This window comes from Ranitomeya variabilis, chromosome 6 (assembly GCF_051348905.1).
Source record: "Ranitomeya variabilis isolate aRanVar5 chromosome 6, aRanVar5.hap1, whole genome shotgun sequence".
Taxonomy (NCBI): Eukaryota; Metazoa; Chordata; class Amphibia; order Anura; family Dendrobatidae; genus Ranitomeya; species Ranitomeya variabilis.
In genome coordinates, this window is record NC_135237.1 from 495668165 (window position 1) to 495685125 (window position 16961).

Consider the following 16961-nt stretch of genomic DNA (forward strand, 5'->3'; position numbering starts at 1 on the left):
GCAGGTGTTTCACTGCAAAACAAACAACGCCTATAGGGGCAGCCCAGCCTTTGCATGGGCCCTTCGGAGCCCGCCTCCACATGGTCAGAGTTCTCGCCACCACGCGAGCCTGAGGAAGGCTGGCCAGGCGATGGGCCAAGCAGCGTCTACTGGCCACACCACCCTGGATACGCCCGATCTCGTCCGATCTCGGAAGCAAAGCAGGGCTGGGCTTGGACAGTACTTGGATGGGAGACCTCCTGGGAACACCAGGTGCTGTAGACAGTTTTGATGACATCTTGCTCGGCTAGTATAGAGCGGCTCCTTGCCAGACACCGACCTTAAGCAACCTAGAGGCTGGAAGCCCCAAGCCCCACAAGTCCGTGAAGAGAAAGGAAAGCACAAAAGGGCCTCTTGCTGAGCACTGGACTGGACAGGACAGGGCAGCCAGAGTGCAAAGTAGAAAAGCAGCAAGTGAGAGGCTTGTCTCTGCCTACGGCCACACCACCCTGAACACGCCCGATCTCGTCTGATCTCGGAAGCTAAGCAGGGTCGGGCCTGGTTAGTACTTGGATGGGAGACCGCCTGGGAATACCAGGTGCTGTAGGCTTTTGCTTTTTCCTTCCTTCCACCAGCAGGGGTCACTCTCCTCTATGCCTTTTTTCCATTCCCTTTCACAAGGGCACACATGCTTCTTTCTTCTTGTCATTTGCTTTCACTCTTGCGCTATTCCATCCTTGCAAAATGCCAGCATCCTTCTCATCACCGTGGGCCTCCAGCATTGTTGCTTATTTACTTTTAATACTAGGCTTCTTTTCAACAGGACCAGCGCCTCCTGCGGGCTTGGAAGCAACCGCCGGCAACCTGGTGGCCAGTTTACAGGCCGAAGCAAGCAGAACACCTTTGCAGGCAACACGACTCCCCTGAAGAGCAGCTCACAGTCACTCGCAACCATCTCACCCTCTTCCTTCATTCGCTCCTGGACGTCTCGATCCACCTCAAGTTGCTGCTCCAGCTTGCTCTTTCTGTCACGTCCCCCCCCCCCCAGATGAATGGTTAAAGGTACCGTCACATTAAGCGACGCTGCAGCGATATCGACAACGATGCCGATCGCTGCAGCGTCGCTGTGTGGTCGCTGGAGAGCTGTCACACAGACAGCTCTCCAGTGACCAACGATGCCGAAGTCCCCGGGTAACCAGGGTAAACATCGGGTTACTAAGCGCAGGGCCGCGCTTAGTAACCCGATGTTTACCCTGGTTACCAGTGTAAATGTAAAAAAAAAAAAACAGTACATACTTACATTCCAGTGTCTGCCGCGTCCCCCGGCGTCCGCTTCCCTGCACTGTGTAAGCGCCGGCCCTAAAGCACAGCGGTGACGTCACCGCTGTGCTTTGCTTTCCGGCCGGCACTGACACAGTCAGTGCAGAAAGCTATGAGCAGCAGCGCGGACGCCGGGGGACGTGACAGACATCAGAGGGTGAGTATGTAGTGTTTTTTTTTTACTTTTACAATGGTAACCAGGGTAAATATCGTGTTACTAAGCGCGGCCCTGCGCTTAGTAACTCGATATTTGCCCTGGTTACCATTGTAAAACATTGCTGGCATCGTTGCTTTTGCTGTCAAACACGACGATACACGCCGATCTGACGACCAAATAAAGTTCTGGACTTTCAGCAACGACCAGCGATATCACAGCAGGATCCAGATCGCTGCTGCGTGTCAAACACAACGATATCGCTATCCAGGACGCTGCAACGTCACAGATCGCTATCGTTATCGTTGTTAAGTCGCTTAATGTGACGGTACCTTTAGCCTGCAGGAGACCCTGCGTCGAGCCATTTTTAAAGACACCTGATGCTCAGGCCCTGCTGCGGCAGGTGTTTCACTGCAAAACAAACAACGCCTATAGGGGCAGCCCAGCCTTTGCATGGGCCCTTCGGAGCCCGCCTCCACATGGTCAGAGTTCTCGCCACCACGCGAGCCTGAGGAAGGCTGGCCAGGCGATGGGCCAAGCAGCGTCTACTGGCCACACCACCCTGGATACGCCCGATCTCGTCCGATCTCGGAAGCAAAGCAGGGCTGGGCTTGGACAGTACTTGGATGGGAGACCTCCTGGGAACACCAGGTGCTGTAGACAGTTTTGATGACATCTTGCTCGGCTAGTATAGAGCGGCTCCTTGCCAGACACCGACCTTAAGCAACCTAGAGGCTGGAAGCCCCAAGCCCCACAAGTCCGTGAAGAGAAAGGAAAGCACAAAAGGGCCTTTTGCTGAGCACTGGACTGGACAGGACAGGGCAGCCAGAGTGCAAAGTAGAAAAGCAGCAAGTGAGAGGCTTGTCTCTGCCTACGGCCACACCACCCTGAACACGCCCGATCTCGTCTGATCTCGGAAGCTAAGCAGGGTCGGGCCTGGTTAGTACTTGGATGGGAGACCGCCTGGGAATACCAGGTGCTGTAGGCTTTTGCTTTTTCCTTCCTTCCACCAGCAGGGGTCACTCTACTCTATGCCTTTTTTCCATTCCCTTTCACAAGGGCACACATGCTTCTTTCTTCTTGTCATTTGCTTTCACTCTTGCGCTATTCCATCCTTGCAAAATGCCAGCATCCTTCTCATCACCGTGGGCCTCCAGCATTGTTGCTTATTTACTTACTTCTTTTCAACAGGACCAGCGCCTCCTGCGGGCTTGGAAGCAACCGCCGGCAACCTGGTGGCCAGTTTACAGGCCGAAGCAAGCAGAACACCTTTGCAGGCAACACGACTCCCCTGAAGAGCAGCTCACAGTCACTCGCAACCATCTCACCCTCTTCCTTCATTCGCTCCTGGACGTCTCGATCCACCTCAAGTTGCTGCTCCAGCTTGCTCTTTCTGTCACGTCCCCCCCCCCCAGATGAATGGTTAAAGGTACCGTCACATTAAGCGACGCTGCAGCGATATCGACAACGATGCCGATCGCTGCAGCGTCGCTGTGTGGTCGCTGGAGAGCTGTCACACAGACAGCTCTCCAGTGACCAACGATGCCGAAGTCCCCGGGTAACCAGGGTAAACATCGGGTTACTAAGCGCAGGGCCGCGCTTAGTAACCCGATGTTTACCCTGGTTACCAGTGTAAATGTAAAAAAAAAAAACAGTACATACTTACATTCCAGTGTCTGCCGCGTCCCCCGGCGTCCGCTTCCCTGCACTGAGTAATCGCCGGCCCTAAAGCACAGCGGTGACGTCACCGCTGTGCTTTGCTTTCCGGCCGGCACTGACACAGTCAGTGCAGAAAGCTATGAGCAGCAGCGCGGACGCCGGGGGACGTGACAGACATCAGAGGGTGAGTATGTAGTGTTTTTTTTTTACTTTTACAATGGTAACCAGGGTAAATATCGTGTTACTAAGCGCGGCCCTGCGCTTAGTAACTCGATATTTGCCCTGGTTACCATTGTAAAACATTGCTGGCATCGTTGCTTTTGCTGTCAAACACGACGATACACGCCGATCTGACGACCAAATAAAGTTCTGGACTTTCAGCAACGACCAGCGATATCACAGCAGGATCCAGATCGCTGCTGCGTGTCAAACACAACGATATCGCTATCCAGGACGCTGCAACGTCACAGATCGCTATCGTTATCGTTGTTAAGTCGCTTAATGTGACGGTACCTTTAGCCTGCAGGAGACCCTGCGTCGAGCCATTTTTAAAGACACCTGATGCTCAGGCCCTGCTGCGGCAGGTGTTTCACTGCAAAACAAACAACGCCTATAGGGGCAGCCCAGCCTTTGCATGGGCCCTTCGGAGCCCGCCTCCACATGGTCAGAGTTCTCGCCACCACGCGAGCCTGAGGAAGGCTGGCCAGGCGATGGGCCAAGCCGCGTCTACTGGCCACACCACCCTGGATACGCCCGATCTCGTCCGATCTCGGAAGCAAAGCAGGGCTGGGCTTGGACAGTACTTGGATGGGAGACCTCCTGGGAACACCAGGTGCTGTAGACAGTTTTGATGACATCTTGCTCGGCTAGTATAGAGCGGCTCCTTGCCAGACACCGACCTTAAGTAACCTAGAGGCTGGAAGCCCCAAGCCCCACAAGTCCGTGAAGAGAAAGGAAAGCACAAAAGGGCCTCTTGCTGAGCACTGGACTGGACAGGACAGGGCAGCCAGAGTGCAAAGTAGAAAAGCAGCAAGTGAGAGGCTTGTCTCTGCCTACGGCCACACCACCCTGAACACGCCCGATCTCGTCTGATCTCGGAAGCTAAGCAGGGTCGGGCCTGGTTAGTACTTGGATGGGAGACCGCCTGGGAATACCAGGTGCTGTAGGCTTTTGCTTTTTCCTTCCTTCCACCAGCAGGGGTCACTCTCCTCTATGCCTTTTTTCCATTCCCTTTCACAAGGGCACACATGCTTCTTTCTTCTTGTCATTTGCTTTCACTCTTGCGCTATTCCATCCTTGCAAAATGCCAGCATCCTTCTCATCACCGTGGGCCTCCAGCATTGTTGCTTATTTACTTTTAATACTAGGCTTCTTTTCAACAGGACCAGCGCCTCCTGCGGGCTTGGAAGCAACCGCCGGCAACCTGGTGGCCAGTTTACAGGCCGAAGCAAGCAGAACACCTTTGCAGGCAACACGACTCCCCTGAAGAGCAGCTCACAGTCACTCGCAACCATCTCACCCTCTTCCTTCATTCGCTCCTGGACGTCTCGATCCACCTCAAGTTGCTGCTCCAGCTTGCTCTTTCTGTCACGTCCCCCCCCCCCCAGATGAATGGTTAAAGGTACCGTCACATTAAGCGACGCTGCAGCGATATCGACAACGATGCCGATCGCTGCAGCGTCGCTGTGTGGTCGCTGGAGAGCTGTCACACAGACAGCTCTCCAGTGACCAACGATGCCGAAGTCCCCGGGTAACCAGGGTAAACATCGGGTTACTAAGCGCAGGGCCGCGCTTAGTAACCCGATGTTTACCCTGGTTACCAGTGTAAATGTAAAAAAAAAAAAACAGTACATACTTACATTCCAGTGTCTGCCGCGTCCCCCGGCGTCCGCTTCCCTGCACTGTGTAAGCGCCGGCCCTAAAGCACAGCGGTGACGTCACCGCTGTGCTTTGCTTTCCGGCCGGCACTGACACAGTCAGTGCAGAAAGCTATGAGCAGCAGCGCGGACGCCGGGGGACGTGACAGACATCAGAGGGTGAGTATGTAGTGTTTTTTTTTTACTTTTACAATGGTAACCAGGGTAAATATCGTGTTACTAAGCGCGGCCCTGCGCTTAGTAACTCGATATTTGCCCTGGTTACCATTGTAAAACATTGCTGGCATCGTTGCTTTTGCTGTCAAACACGACGATACACGCCGATCTGACGACCAAATAAAGTTCTGGACTTTCAGCAACGACCAGCGATATCACAGCAGGATCCAGATCGCTGCTGCGTGTCAAACACAACGATATCGCTATCCAGGACGCTGCAACGTCACAGATCGCTATCGTTATCGTTGTTAAGTCGCTTAATGTGACGGTACCTTTAGCCTGCAGGAGACCCTGCGTCGAGCCATTTTTAAAGACACCTGATGCTCAGGCCCTGCTGCGGCAGGTGTTTCACTGCAAAACAAACAACGCCTATAGGGGCAGCCCAGCCTTTGCATGGGCCCTTCGGAGCCCGCCTCCACATGGTCAGAGTTCTCGCCACCACGCGAGCCTGAGGAAGGCTGGCCAGGCGATGGGCCAAGCAGCGTCTACTGGCCACACCACCCTGGATACGCCCGATCTCGTCCGATCTCGGAAGCAAAGCAGGGCTGGGCTTGGACAGTACTTGGATGGGAGACCTCCTGGGAACACCAGGTGCTGTAGACAGTTTTGATGACATCTTGCTCGGCTAGTATAGAGCGGCTCCTTGCCAGACACCGACCTTAAGCAACCTAGAGGCTGGAAGCCCCAAGCCCCACAAGTCCGTGAAGAGAAAGGAAAGCACAAAAGGGCCTCTTGCTGAGCACTGGACTGGACAGGACAGGGCAGCCAGAGTGCAAAGTAGAAAAGCAGCAAGTGAGAGGCTTGTCTCTGCCTACGGCCACACCACCCTGAACACGCCCGATCTCGTCTGATCTCGGAAGCTAAGCAGGGTCGGGCCTGGTTAGTACTTGGATGGGAGACCGCCTGGGAATACCAGGTGCTGTAGGCTTTTGCTTTTTCCTTCCTTCCACCAGCAGGGGTCACTCTACTCTATGCCTTTTTTCCATTCCCTTTCACAAGGGCACACATGCTTCTTTCTTCTTGTCATTTGCTTTCACTCTTGCGCTATTCCATCCTTGCAAAATGCCAGCATCCTTCTCATCACCGTGGGCCTCCAGCATTGTTGCTTATTTACTTACTTCTTTTCAACAGGACCAGCGCCTCCTGCGGGCTTGGAAGCAACCGCCGGCAACCTGGTGGCCAGTTTACAGGCCGAAGCAAGCAGAACACCTTTGCAGGCAACACGACTCCCCTGAAGAGCAGCTCACAGTCACTCGCAACCATCTCACCCTCTTCCTTCATTCGCTCCTGGACGTCTCGATCCACCTCAAGTTGCTGCTCCAGCTTGCTCTTTCTGTCACGTCCCCCCCCCCCAGATGAATGGTTAAAGGTACCGTCACATTAAGCGACGCTGCAGCGATATCGACAACGATGCCGATCGCTGCAGCGTCGCTGTGTGGTCGCTGGAGAGCTGTCACACAGACAGCTCTCCAGTGACCAACGATGCCGAAGTCCCCGGGTAACCAGGGTAAACATCGGGTTACTAAGCGCAGGGCCGCGCTTAGTAACCCGATGTTTACCCTGGTTACCAGTGTAAATGTAAAAAAAAAAACCAGTACATACTTACATTCCAGTGTCTGCCGCGTCCCCCGGCGTCCGCTTCCCTGCACTGAGTAATCGCCGGCCCTAAAGCACAGCGGTGACGTCACCGCTGTGCTTTGCTTTCCGGCCGGCACTGACACAGTCAGTGCAGAAAGCTATGAGCAGCAGCGCGGACGCCGGGGGACGTGACAGACATCAGAGGGTGAGTATGTAGTGTTTTTTTTTTACTTTTACAATGGTAACCAGGGTAAATATCGTGTTACTAAGCGCGGCCCTGCGCTTAGTAACTCGATATTTGCCCTGGTTACCATTGTAAAACATTGCTGGCATCGTTGCTTTTGCTGTCAAACACGACGATACACGCCGATCTGACGACCAAATAAAGTTCTGGACTTTCAGCAACGACCAGCGATATCACAGCAGGATCCAGATCGCTGCTGCGTGTCAAACACAACGATATCGCTATCCAGGACGCTGCAACGTCACAGATCGCTATCGTTATCGTTGTTAAGTCGCTTAATGTGACGGTACCTTTAGCCTGCAGGAGACCCTGCGTCGAGCCATTTTTAAAGACACCTGATGCTCAGGCCCTGCTGCGGCAGGTGTTTCACTGCAAAACAAACAACGCCTATAGGGGCAGCCCAGCCTTTGCATGGGCCCTTCGGAGCCCGCCTCCACATGGTCAGAGTTCTCGCCACCACGCGAGCCTGAGGAAGGCTGGCCAGGCGATGGGCCAAGCCGCGTCTACTGGCCACACCACCCTGGATACGCCCGATCTCGTCCGATCTCGGAAGCAAAGCAGGGCTGGGCTTGGACAGTACTTGGATGGGAGACCTCCTGGGAACACCAGGTGCTGTAGACAGTTTTGATGACATCTTGCTCGGCTAGTATAGAGCGGCTCCTTGCCAGACACCGACCTTAAGTAACCTAGAGGCTGGAAGCCCCAAGCCCCACAAGTCCGTGAAGAGAAAGGAAAGCACAAAAGGGCCTCTTGCTGAGCACTGGACTGGACAGGACAGGGCAGCCAGAGTGCAAAGTAGAAAAGCAGCAAGTGAGAGGCTTGTCTCTGCCTACGGCCACACCACCCTGAACACGCCCGATCTCGTCTGATCTCGGAAGCTAAGCAGGGTCGGGCCTGGTTAGTACTTGGATGGGAGACCGCCTGGGAATACCAGGTGCTGTAGGCTTTTGCTTTTTCCTTCCTTCCACCAGCAGGGGTCACTCTCCTCTATGCCTTTTTTCCATTCCCTTTCACAAGGGCACACATGCTTCTTTCTTCTTGTCATTTGCTTTCACTCTTGCGCTATTCCATCCTTGCAAAATGCCAGCATCCTTCTCATCACCGTGGGCCTCCAGCATTGTTGCTTATTTACTTTTAATACTAGGCTTCTTTTCAACAGGACCAGCGCCTCCTGCGGGCTTGGAAGCAACCGCCGGCAACCTGGTGGCCAGTTTACAGGCCGAAGCAAGCAGAACACCTTTGCAGGCAACACGACTCCCCTGAAGAGCAGCTCACAGTCACTCGCAACCATCTCACCCTCTTCCTTCATTCGCTCCTGGACGTCTCGATCCACCTCAAGTTGCTGCTCCAGCTTGCTCTTTCTGACACGTCCCCCCCCCCCAGATGAATGGTTAAAGGTACCGTCACATTAAGCGACGCTGCAGCGATATCGACAACGATGCCGATCGCTGCAGCGTCGCTGTGTGGTCGCTGGAGAGCTGTCACACAGACAGCTCTCCAGTGACCAACGATGCCGAAGTCCCCGGGTAACCAGGGTAAACATCGGGTTACTAAGCGCAGGGCCGCGCTTAGTAACCCGATGTTTACCCTGGTTACCAGTGTAAATGTAAAAAAAAAAAACAGTACATACTTACATTCCAGTGTCTGCCGCGTCCCCCGGCGTCCGCTTCCCTGCACTGAGTAATCGCCGGCCCTAAAGCACAGCGGTGACGTCACCGCTGTGCTTTGCTTTCCGGCCGGCACTGACACAGTCAGTGCAGAAAGCTATGAGCAGCAGCGCGGACGCCGGGGGACGTGACAGACATCAGAGGGTGAGTATGTAGTGTTTTTTTTTTACTTTTACAATGGTAACCAGGGTAAATATCGTGTTACTAAGCGCGGCCCTGCGCTTAGTAACTCGATATTTGCCCTGGTTACCATTGTAAAACATTGCTGGCATCGTTGCTTTTGCTGTCAAACACGACGATACACGCCGATCTGACGACCAAATAAAGTTCTGGACTTTCAGCAACGACCAGCGATATCACAGCAGGATCCAGATCGCTGCTGCGTGTCAAACACAACGATATCGCTATCCAGGACGCTGCAACGTCACAGATCGCTATCGTTATCGTTGTTAAGTCGCTTAATGTGACGGTACCTTTAGCCTGCAGGAGACCCTGCGTCGAGCCATTTTTAAAGACACCTGATGCTCAGGCCCTGCTGCGGCAGGTGTTTCACTGCAAAACAAACAACGCCTATAGGGGCAGCCCAGCCTTTGCATGGGCCCTTCGGAGCCCGCCTCCACATGGTCAGAGTTCTCGCCACCACGCGAGCCTGAGGAAGGCTGGCCAGGCGATGGGCCAAGCCGCGTCTACTGGCCACACCACCCTGGATACGCCCGATCTCATCCGATCTCGGAAGCAAAGCAGGGCTGGGCTTGGACAGTACTTGGATGGGAGACCTCCTGGGAACACCAGGTGCTGTAGACAGTTTTGATGACATCTTGCTCGGCTAGTATAGAGCGGCTCCTTGCCAGACACCGACCTTAAGTAACCTAGAGGCTGGAAGCCCCAAGCCCCACAAGTCCGTGAAGAGAAAGGAAAGCACAAAAGGGCCTCTTGCTGAGCACTGGACTGGACAGGACAGGGCAGCCAGAGTGCAAAGTAGAAAAGCAGCAAGTGAGAGGCTTGTCTCTGCCTACGGCCACACCACCCTGAACACGCCCGATCTCGTCTGATCTCGGAAGCTAAGCAGGGTCGGGCCTGGTTAGTACTTGGATGGGAGACCGCCTGGGAATACCAGGTGCTGTAGGCTTTTGCTTTTTCCTTCCTTCCACCAGCAGGGGTCACTCTCCTCTATGCCTTTTTTCCATTCCCTTTCACAAGGGCACACATGCTTCTTTCTTCTTGTCATTTGCTTTCACTCTTGCGCTATTCCATCCTTGCAAAATGCCAGCATCCTTCTCATCACCGTGGGCCTCCAGCATTGTTGCTTATTTACTTTTAATACTAGGCTTCTTTTCAACAGGACCAGCGCCTCCTGCGGGCTTGGAAGCAACCGCCGGCAACCTGGTGGCCAGTTTACAGGCCGAAGCAAGCAGAACACCTTTGCAGGCAACACGACTCCCCTGAAGAGCAGCTCACAGTCACTCGCAACCATCTCACCCTCTTCCTTCATTCGCTCCTGGACGTCTCGATCCACCTCAAGTTGCTGCTCCAGCTTGCTCTTTCTGTCACGTCCCCCCCCCCCCCAGATGAATGGTTAAAGGTACCGTCACATTAAGCGACGCTGCAGCGATATCGACAACGATGCCGATCGCTGCAGCGTCGCTGTGTGGTCGCTGGAGAGCTGTCACACAGACAGCTCTCCAGTGACCAACGATGCCGAAGTCCCCGGGTAACCAGGGTAAACATCGGGTTACTAAGCGCAGGGCCGCGCTTAGTAACCCGATGTTTACCCTGGTTACCAGTGTAAATGTAAAAAAAAAAAACAGTACATACTTACATTCCAGTGTCTGCCGCGTCCCCCGGCGTCCGCTTCCCTGCACTGTGTAAGCGCCGGCCCTAAAGCACAGCGGTGACGTCACCGCTGTGCTTTGCTTTCCGGCCGGCACTGACACAGTCAGTGCAGAAAGCTATGAGCAGCAGCGCGGACGCCGGGGGACGTGACAGACATCAGAGGGTGAGTATGTAGTGTTTTTTTTTACTTTTACAATGGTAACCAGGGTAAATATCGGGTTACTAAGCGCGGCCCTGCGCTTAGTAACTCGATATTTGCCCTGGTTACCATTGTAAAACATTGCTGGCATCGTTGCTTTTGCTGTCAAACACGACGATACACGCCGATCTGACGACCAAATAAAGTTCTGGACTTTCAGCAACGACCAGCGATATCACAGCAGGATCCAGATCGCTGCTGCGTGTCAAACACAACGATATCGCTATCCAGGACGCTGCAACGTCACAGATCGCTATCGTTATCGTTGTTAAGTCGCTTAATGTGACGGTACCTTTAGCCTGCAGGAGACCCTGCGTCGAGCCATTTTTAAAGACACCTGATGCTCAGGCCCTGCTGCGGCAGGTGTTTCACTGCAAAACAAACAACGCCTATAGGGGCAGCCCAGCCTTTGCATGGGCCCTTCGGAGCCCGCCTCCACATGGTCAGAGTTCTCGCCACCACGCGAGCCTGAGGAAGGCTGGCCAGGCGATGGGCCAAGCAGCGTCTACTGGCCACACCACCCTGGATACGCCCGATCTCGTCCGATCTCGGAAGCAAAGCAGGGCTGGGCTTGGACAGTACTTGGATGGGAGACCTCCTGGGAACACCAGGTGCTGTAGACAGTTTTGATGACATCTTGCTCGGCTAGTATAGAGCGGCTCCTTGCCAGACACCGACCTTAAGCAACCTAGAGGCTGGAAGCCCCAAGCCCCACAAGTCCGTGAAGAGAAAGGAAAGCACAAAAGGGCCTCTTGCTGAGCACTGGACTGGACAGGACAGGGCAGCCAGAGTGCAAAGTAGAAAAGCAGCAAGTGAGAGGCTTGTCTCTGCCTACGGCCACACCACCCTGAACACGCCCGATCTCGTCTGATCTCGGAAGCTAAGCAGGGTCGGGCCTGGTTAGTACTTGGATGGGAGACCGCCTGGGAATACCAGGTGCTGTAGGCTTTTGCTTTTTCCTTCCTTCCACCAGCAGGGGTCACTCTCCTCTATGCCTTTTTTCCATTCCCTTTCACAAGGGCACACATGCTTCTTTCTTCTTGTCATTTGCTTTCACTCTTGCGCTATTCCATCCTTGCAAAATGCCAGCATCCTTCTCATCACCGTGGGCCTCCAGCATTGTTGCTTATTTACTTTTAATACTAGGCTTCTTTTCAACAGGACCAGCGCCTCCTGCGGGCTTGGAAGCAACCGCCGGCAACCTGGTGGCCAGTTTACAGGCCGAAGCAAGCAGAACACCTTTGCAGGCAACACGACTCCCCTGAAGAGCAGCTCACAGTCACTCGCAACCATCTCACCCTCTTCCTTCATTCGCTCCTGGACGTCTCGATCCACCTCAAGTTGCTGCTCCAGCTTGCTCTTTCTGTCACGTCCCCCCCCCCCAGATGAATGGTTAAAGGTACCGTCACATTAAGCGACGCTGCAGCGATATCGACAACGATGCCGATCGCTGCAGCGTCGCTGTGTGGTCGCTGGAGAGCTGTCACACAGACAGCTCTCCAGTGACCAACGATGCCGAAGTCCCCGGGTAACCAGGGTAAACATCGGGTTACTAAGCGCAGGGCCGCGCTTAGTAACCCGATGTTTACCCTGGTTACCAGTGTAAATGTAAAAAAAAAAAAACAGTACATACTTACATTCCAGTGTCTGCCGCGTCCCCCGGCGTCCGCTTCCCTGCACTGTGTAAGCGCCGGCCCTAAAGCACAGCGGTGACGTCACCGCTGTGCTTTGCTTTCCGGCCGGCACTGACACAGTCAGTGCAGAAAGCTATGAGCAGCAGCGCGGACGCCGGGGGACGTGACAGACATCAGAGGGTGAGTATGTAGTGTTTTTTTTTTACTTTTACAATGGTAACCAGGGTAAATATCGTGTTACTAAGCGCGGCCCTGCGCTTAGTAACTCGATATTTGCCCTGGTTACCATTGTAAAACATTGCTGGCATCGTTGCTTTTGCTGTCAAACACGACGATACACGCCGATCTGACGACCAAATAAAGTTCTGGACTTTCAGCAACGACCAGCGATATCACAGCAGGATCCAGATCGCTGCTGCGTGTCAAACACAACGATATCGCTATCCAGGACGCTGCAACGTCACAGATCGCTATCGTTATCGTTGTTAAGTCGCTTAATGTGACGGTACCTTTAGCCTGCAGGAGACCCTGCGTCGAGCCATTTTTAAAGACACCTGATGCTCAGGCCCTGCTGCGGCAGGTGTTTCACTGCAAAACAAACAACGCCTATAGGGGCAGCCCAGCCTTTGCATGGGCCCTTCGGAGCCCGCCTCCACATGGTCAGAGTTCTCGCCACCACGCGAGCCTGAGGAAGGCTGGCCAGGCGATGGGCCAAGCAGCGTCTACTGGCCACACCACCCTGGATACGCCCGATCTCGTCCGATCTCGGAAGCAAAGCAGGGCTGGGCTTGGACAGTACTTGGATGGGAGACCTCCTGGGAACACCAGGTGCTGTAGACAGTTTTGATGACATCTTGCTCGGCTAGTATAGAGCGGCTCCTTGCCAGACACCGACCTTAAGCAACCTAGAGGCTGGAAGCCCCAAGCCCCACAAGTCCGTGAAGAGAAAGGAAAGCACAAAAAAGCCTCTTGCTGAGCACTGGACTGGACAGGACAGGGCAGCCAGAGTGCAAAGTAGAAAAGCAGCAAGTGAGAGGCTTGTCTCTGCCTACGGCCACACCACCCTGAACACGCCCGATCTCGTCTGATCTCGGAAGCTAAGCAGGGTCGGGCCTGGTTAGTACTTGGATGGGAGACCGCCTGGGAATACCAGGTGCTGTAGGCTTTTGCTTTTTCCTTCCTTCCACCAGCAGGGGTCACTCTCCTCTATGCCTTTTTTCCATTCCCTTTCACAAGGGCACACATGCTTCTTTCTTCTTGTCATTTGCTTTCACTCTTGCGCTATTCCATCCTTGCAAAATGCCAGCATCCTTCTCATCACCGTGGGCCTCCAGCATTGTTGCTTATTTACTTTTAATACTAGGCTTCTTTTCAACAGGACCAGCGCCTCCTGCGGGCTTGGAAGCAACCGCCGGCAACCTGGTGGCCAGTTTACAGGCCGAAGCAAGCAGAACACCTTTGCAGGCAACACGACTCCCCTGAAGAGCAGCTCACAGTCACTCGCAACCATCTCACCCTCTTCCTTCATTCGCTCCTGGACGTCTCGATCCACCTCAAGTTGCTGCTCCAGCTTGCTCTTTCTGTCACGTCCCCCCCCCCCAGATGAATGGTTAAAGGTACCGTCACATTAAGCGACGCTGCAGCGATATCGACAACGATGCCGATCGCTGCAGCGTCGCTGTGTGGTCGCTGGAGAGCTGTCACACAGACAGCTCTCCAGTGACCAACGATGCCGAAGTCCCCGGGTAACCAGGGTAAACATCGGGTTACTAAGCGCAGGGCCGCGCTTAGTAACCCGATGTTTACCCTGGTTACCAGTGTAAATGTAAAAAAAAAAAAACAGTACATACTTACATTCCAGTGTCTGCCGCGTCCCCCGGCGTCCGCTTCCCTGCACTGTGTAAGCGCCGGCCCTAAAGCACAGCGGTGACGTCACCGCTGTGCTTTGCTTTCCGGCCGGCACTGACACAGTCAGTGCAGAAAGCTATGAGCAGCAGCGCGGACGCCGGGGGACGTGACAGACATCAGAGGGTGAGTATGTAGTGTTTTTTTTTTACTTTTACAATGGTAACCAGGGTAAATATCGGGTTACTAAGCGCGGCCCTGCGCTTAGTAACTCGATATTTGCCCTGGTTACCATTGTAAAACATTGCTGGCATCGTTGCTTTTGCTGTCAAACACGACGATACACGCCGATCTGACGACCAAATAAAGTTCTGGACTTTCAGCAACGACCAGCGATATCACAGCAGGATCCAGATCGCTGCTGCGTGTCAAACACAACGATATCGCTATCCAGGACGCTGCAACGTCACAGATCGCTATCGTTATCGTTGTTAAGTCGCTTAATGTGACGGTACCTTTAGCCTGCAGGAGACCCTGCGTCGAGCCATTTTTAAAGACACCTGATGCTCAGGCCCTGCTGCGGCAGGTGTTTCACTGCAAAACAAACAACGCCTATAGGGGCAGCCCAGCCTTTGCATGGGCCCTTCGGAGCCCGCCTCCACATGGTCAGAGTTCTCGCCACCACGCGAGCCTGAGGAAGGCTGGCCAGGCGATGGGCCAAGCAGCGTCTACTGGCCACACCACCCTGGATACGCCCGATCTCGTCCGATCTCGGAAGCAAAGCAGGGCTGGGCTTGGACAGTACTTGGATGGGAGACCTCCTGGGAACACCAGGTGCTGTAGACAGTTTTGATGACATCTTGCTCGGCTAGTATAGAGCGGCTCCTTGCCAGACACCGACCTTAAGCAACCTAGAGGCTGGAAGCCCCAAGCCCCACAAGTCCGTGAAGAGAAAGGAAAGCACAAAAGGGCCTCTTGCTGAGCACTGGACTGGACAGGACAGGGCAGCCAGAGTGCAAAGTAGAAAAGCAGCAAGTGAGAGGCTTGTCTCTGCCTACGGCCACACCACCCTGAACACGCCCGATCTCGTCTGATCTCGGAAGCTAAGCAGGGTCGGGCCTGGTTAGTACTTGGATGGGAGACCGCCTGGGAATACCAGGTGCTGTAGGCTTTTGCTTTTTCCTTCCTTTGTAGGCTTTTGCTTTTTCCTTCCTTCCACCAGCAGGGGTCACTCTCCTCTATGCCTTTTTTCCATTCCCTTTCACAAGGGCACACATGCTTCTTTCTTCTTGTCATTTGCTTTCACTCTTGCGCTATTCCATCCTTGCAAAATGCCAGCATCCTTCTCATCACCGTGGGCCTCCAGCATTGTTGCTTATTTACTTTTAATACTAGGCTTCTTTTCAACAGGACCAGCGCCTCCTGCGGGCTTGGAAGCAACCGCCGGCAACCTGGTGGCCAGTTTACAGGCCGAAGCAAGCAGAACACCTTTGCAGGCAACACGACTCCCCTGAAGAGCAGCTCACAGTCACTCGCAACCATCTCACCCTCTTCCTTCATTCGCTCCTGGACGTCTCGATCCACCTCAAGTTGCTGCTCCAGCTTGCTCTTTCTGTCACGTCCCCCCCCCCCAGATGAATGGTTAAAGGTACCGTCACATTAAGCGACGCTGCAGCGATATCGACAACGATGCCGATCGCTGCAGCGTCGCTGTGTGGTCGCTGGAGAGCTGTCACACAGACAGCTCTCCAGTGACCAACGATGCCGAAGTCCCCGGGTAACCAGGGTAAACATCGGGTTACTAAGCGCAGGGCCGCGCTTAGTAACCCGATGTTTACCCTGGTTACCAGTGTAAATGTAAAAAAAAAAAAACAGTACATACTTACATTCCAGTGTCTGCCGCGTCCCCCGGCGTCCGCTTCCCTGCACTGTGTAAGCGCCGGCCCTAAAGCACAGCGGTGACGTCACCGCTGTGCTTTGCTTTCCGGCCGGCACTGACACAGTCAGTGCAGAAAGCTATGAGCAGCAGCGCGGACGCCGGGGGACGTGACAGACATCAGAGGGTGAGTATGTAGTGTTTTTTTTTTACTTTTACAATGGTAACCAGGGTAAATATCGTGTTACTAAGCGCGGCCCTGCGCTTAGTAACTCGATATTTGCCCTGGTTACCATTGTAAAACATTGCTGGCATCGTTGCTTTTGCTGTCAAACACGACGATACACGCCGATCTGACGACCAAATAAAGTTCTGGACTTTCAGCAACGACCAGCGATATCACAGCAGGATCCAGATCGCTGCTGCGTGTCAAACACAACGATATCGCTATCCAGGACGCTGCAACGTCACAGATCGCTATCGTTATCGTTGTTAAGTCGCTTAATGTGACGGTACCTTTAGCCTGCAGGAGACCCTGCGTCGAGCCATTTTTAAAGACACCTGATGCTCAGGCCCTGCTGCGGCAGGTGTTTCACTGCAAAACAAACAACGCCTATAGGGGCAGCCCAGCCTTTGCATGGGCCCTTCGGAGCCCGCCTCCACATGGTCAGAGTTCTCGCCACCACGCGAGCCTGAGGAAGGCTGGCCAGGCGATGGGCCAAGCAGCGTCTACTGGCCACACCACCCTGGATACGCCCGATCTCGTCCGATCTCGGAAGCAAAGCAGGGCTGGGCTTGGACAGTACTTGGATGGGAGACCTCCTGGGAACACCAGGTGCTGTAGACAGTTTTGATGACATCTTGCTCGGCTAGTATAGAG

The 16961-nt window shown here is 54.1% G+C and overlaps 19 non-coding genes across 19 annotated transcripts; all 19 read left to right on the forward strand.

Moving 5' to 3' along the window:
* The first annotated feature begins 144 nt into the window (after positions 1-144).
* LOC143783870 (5S ribosomal RNA) lies at positions 145-264 on the forward strand. Its single transcript, XR_013217535.1, has one exon. It is a non-coding gene; the product is annotated as a 5S ribosomal RNA (ribosomal RNA).
* A 206-nt stretch (positions 265-470) lies between these two features.
* LOC143783982 (5S ribosomal RNA) lies at positions 471-589 on the forward strand. The gene has a single exon (XR_013217641.1). It is a non-coding gene; the product is annotated as a 5S ribosomal RNA (ribosomal RNA).
* A 1407-nt stretch (positions 590-1996) lies between these two features.
* On the forward strand, positions 1997-2116 carry LOC143783872 (5S ribosomal RNA). Its single transcript, XR_013217536.1, has one exon. It is a non-coding gene; the product is annotated as a 5S ribosomal RNA (ribosomal RNA).
* A 206-nt stretch (positions 2117-2322) lies between these two features.
* On the forward strand, positions 2323-2441 carry LOC143783994 (5S ribosomal RNA). Its single transcript, XR_013217652.1, has one exon. It is a non-coding gene; the product is annotated as a 5S ribosomal RNA (ribosomal RNA).
* A 1395-nt stretch (positions 2442-3836) lies between these two features.
* LOC143783873 (5S ribosomal RNA) lies at positions 3837-3956 on the forward strand. The gene has a single exon (XR_013217537.1). It is a non-coding gene; the product is annotated as a 5S ribosomal RNA (ribosomal RNA).
* A 206-nt stretch (positions 3957-4162) lies between these two features.
* Positions 4163-4281, forward strand: LOC143784005 (5S ribosomal RNA). Its single transcript, XR_013217663.1, has one exon. It is a non-coding gene; the product is annotated as a 5S ribosomal RNA (ribosomal RNA).
* A 1407-nt stretch (positions 4282-5688) lies between these two features.
* Positions 5689-5808, forward strand: LOC143783874 (5S ribosomal RNA). The gene has a single exon (XR_013217538.1). It is a non-coding gene; the product is annotated as a 5S ribosomal RNA (ribosomal RNA).
* Positions 5809-6014: 206 nt separating this feature from the next.
* LOC143784018 (5S ribosomal RNA) lies at positions 6015-6133 on the forward strand. Its single transcript, XR_013217676.1, has one exon. It is a non-coding gene; the product is annotated as a 5S ribosomal RNA (ribosomal RNA).
* A 1395-nt stretch (positions 6134-7528) lies between these two features.
* On the forward strand, positions 7529-7648 carry LOC143783875 (5S ribosomal RNA). The gene has a single exon (XR_013217539.1). It is a non-coding gene; the product is annotated as a 5S ribosomal RNA (ribosomal RNA).
* Positions 7649-7854: 206 nt separating this feature from the next.
* On the forward strand, positions 7855-7973 carry LOC143784030 (5S ribosomal RNA). Its single transcript, XR_013217688.1, has one exon. It is a non-coding gene; the product is annotated as a 5S ribosomal RNA (ribosomal RNA).
* A 1405-nt stretch (positions 7974-9378) lies between these two features.
* LOC143783824 (5S ribosomal RNA) lies at positions 9379-9498 on the forward strand. The gene has a single exon (XR_013217490.1). It is a non-coding gene; the product is annotated as a 5S ribosomal RNA (ribosomal RNA).
* Positions 9499-9704: 206 nt separating this feature from the next.
* Positions 9705-9823, forward strand: LOC143784042 (5S ribosomal RNA). The gene has a single exon (XR_013217693.1). It is a non-coding gene; the product is annotated as a 5S ribosomal RNA (ribosomal RNA).
* A 1406-nt stretch (positions 9824-11229) lies between these two features.
* LOC143783876 (5S ribosomal RNA) lies at positions 11230-11349 on the forward strand. Its single transcript, XR_013217540.1, has one exon. It is a non-coding gene; the product is annotated as a 5S ribosomal RNA (ribosomal RNA).
* Positions 11350-11555: 206 nt separating this feature from the next.
* LOC143784053 (5S ribosomal RNA) lies at positions 11556-11674 on the forward strand. The gene has a single exon (XR_013217694.1). It is a non-coding gene; the product is annotated as a 5S ribosomal RNA (ribosomal RNA).
* A 1406-nt stretch (positions 11675-13080) lies between these two features.
* On the forward strand, positions 13081-13200 carry LOC143783878 (5S ribosomal RNA). Its single transcript, XR_013217542.1, has one exon. It is a non-coding gene; the product is annotated as a 5S ribosomal RNA (ribosomal RNA).
* A 206-nt stretch (positions 13201-13406) lies between these two features.
* LOC143784064 (5S ribosomal RNA) lies at positions 13407-13525 on the forward strand. The gene has a single exon (XR_013217696.1). It is a non-coding gene; the product is annotated as a 5S ribosomal RNA (ribosomal RNA).
* Positions 13526-14931: 1406 nt separating this feature from the next.
* LOC143783879 (5S ribosomal RNA) lies at positions 14932-15051 on the forward strand. The gene has a single exon (XR_013217543.1). It is a non-coding gene; the product is annotated as a 5S ribosomal RNA (ribosomal RNA).
* Positions 15052-15257: 206 nt separating this feature from the next.
* Positions 15258-15376, forward strand: LOC143784077 (5S ribosomal RNA). Its single transcript, XR_013217697.1, has one exon. It is a non-coding gene; the product is annotated as a 5S ribosomal RNA (ribosomal RNA).
* Positions 15377-16808: 1432 nt separating this feature from the next.
* On the forward strand, positions 16809-16928 carry LOC143783880 (5S ribosomal RNA). The gene has a single exon (XR_013217544.1). It is a non-coding gene; the product is annotated as a 5S ribosomal RNA (ribosomal RNA).
* The last annotated feature ends 33 nt before the right edge of the window (positions 16929-16961 follow it).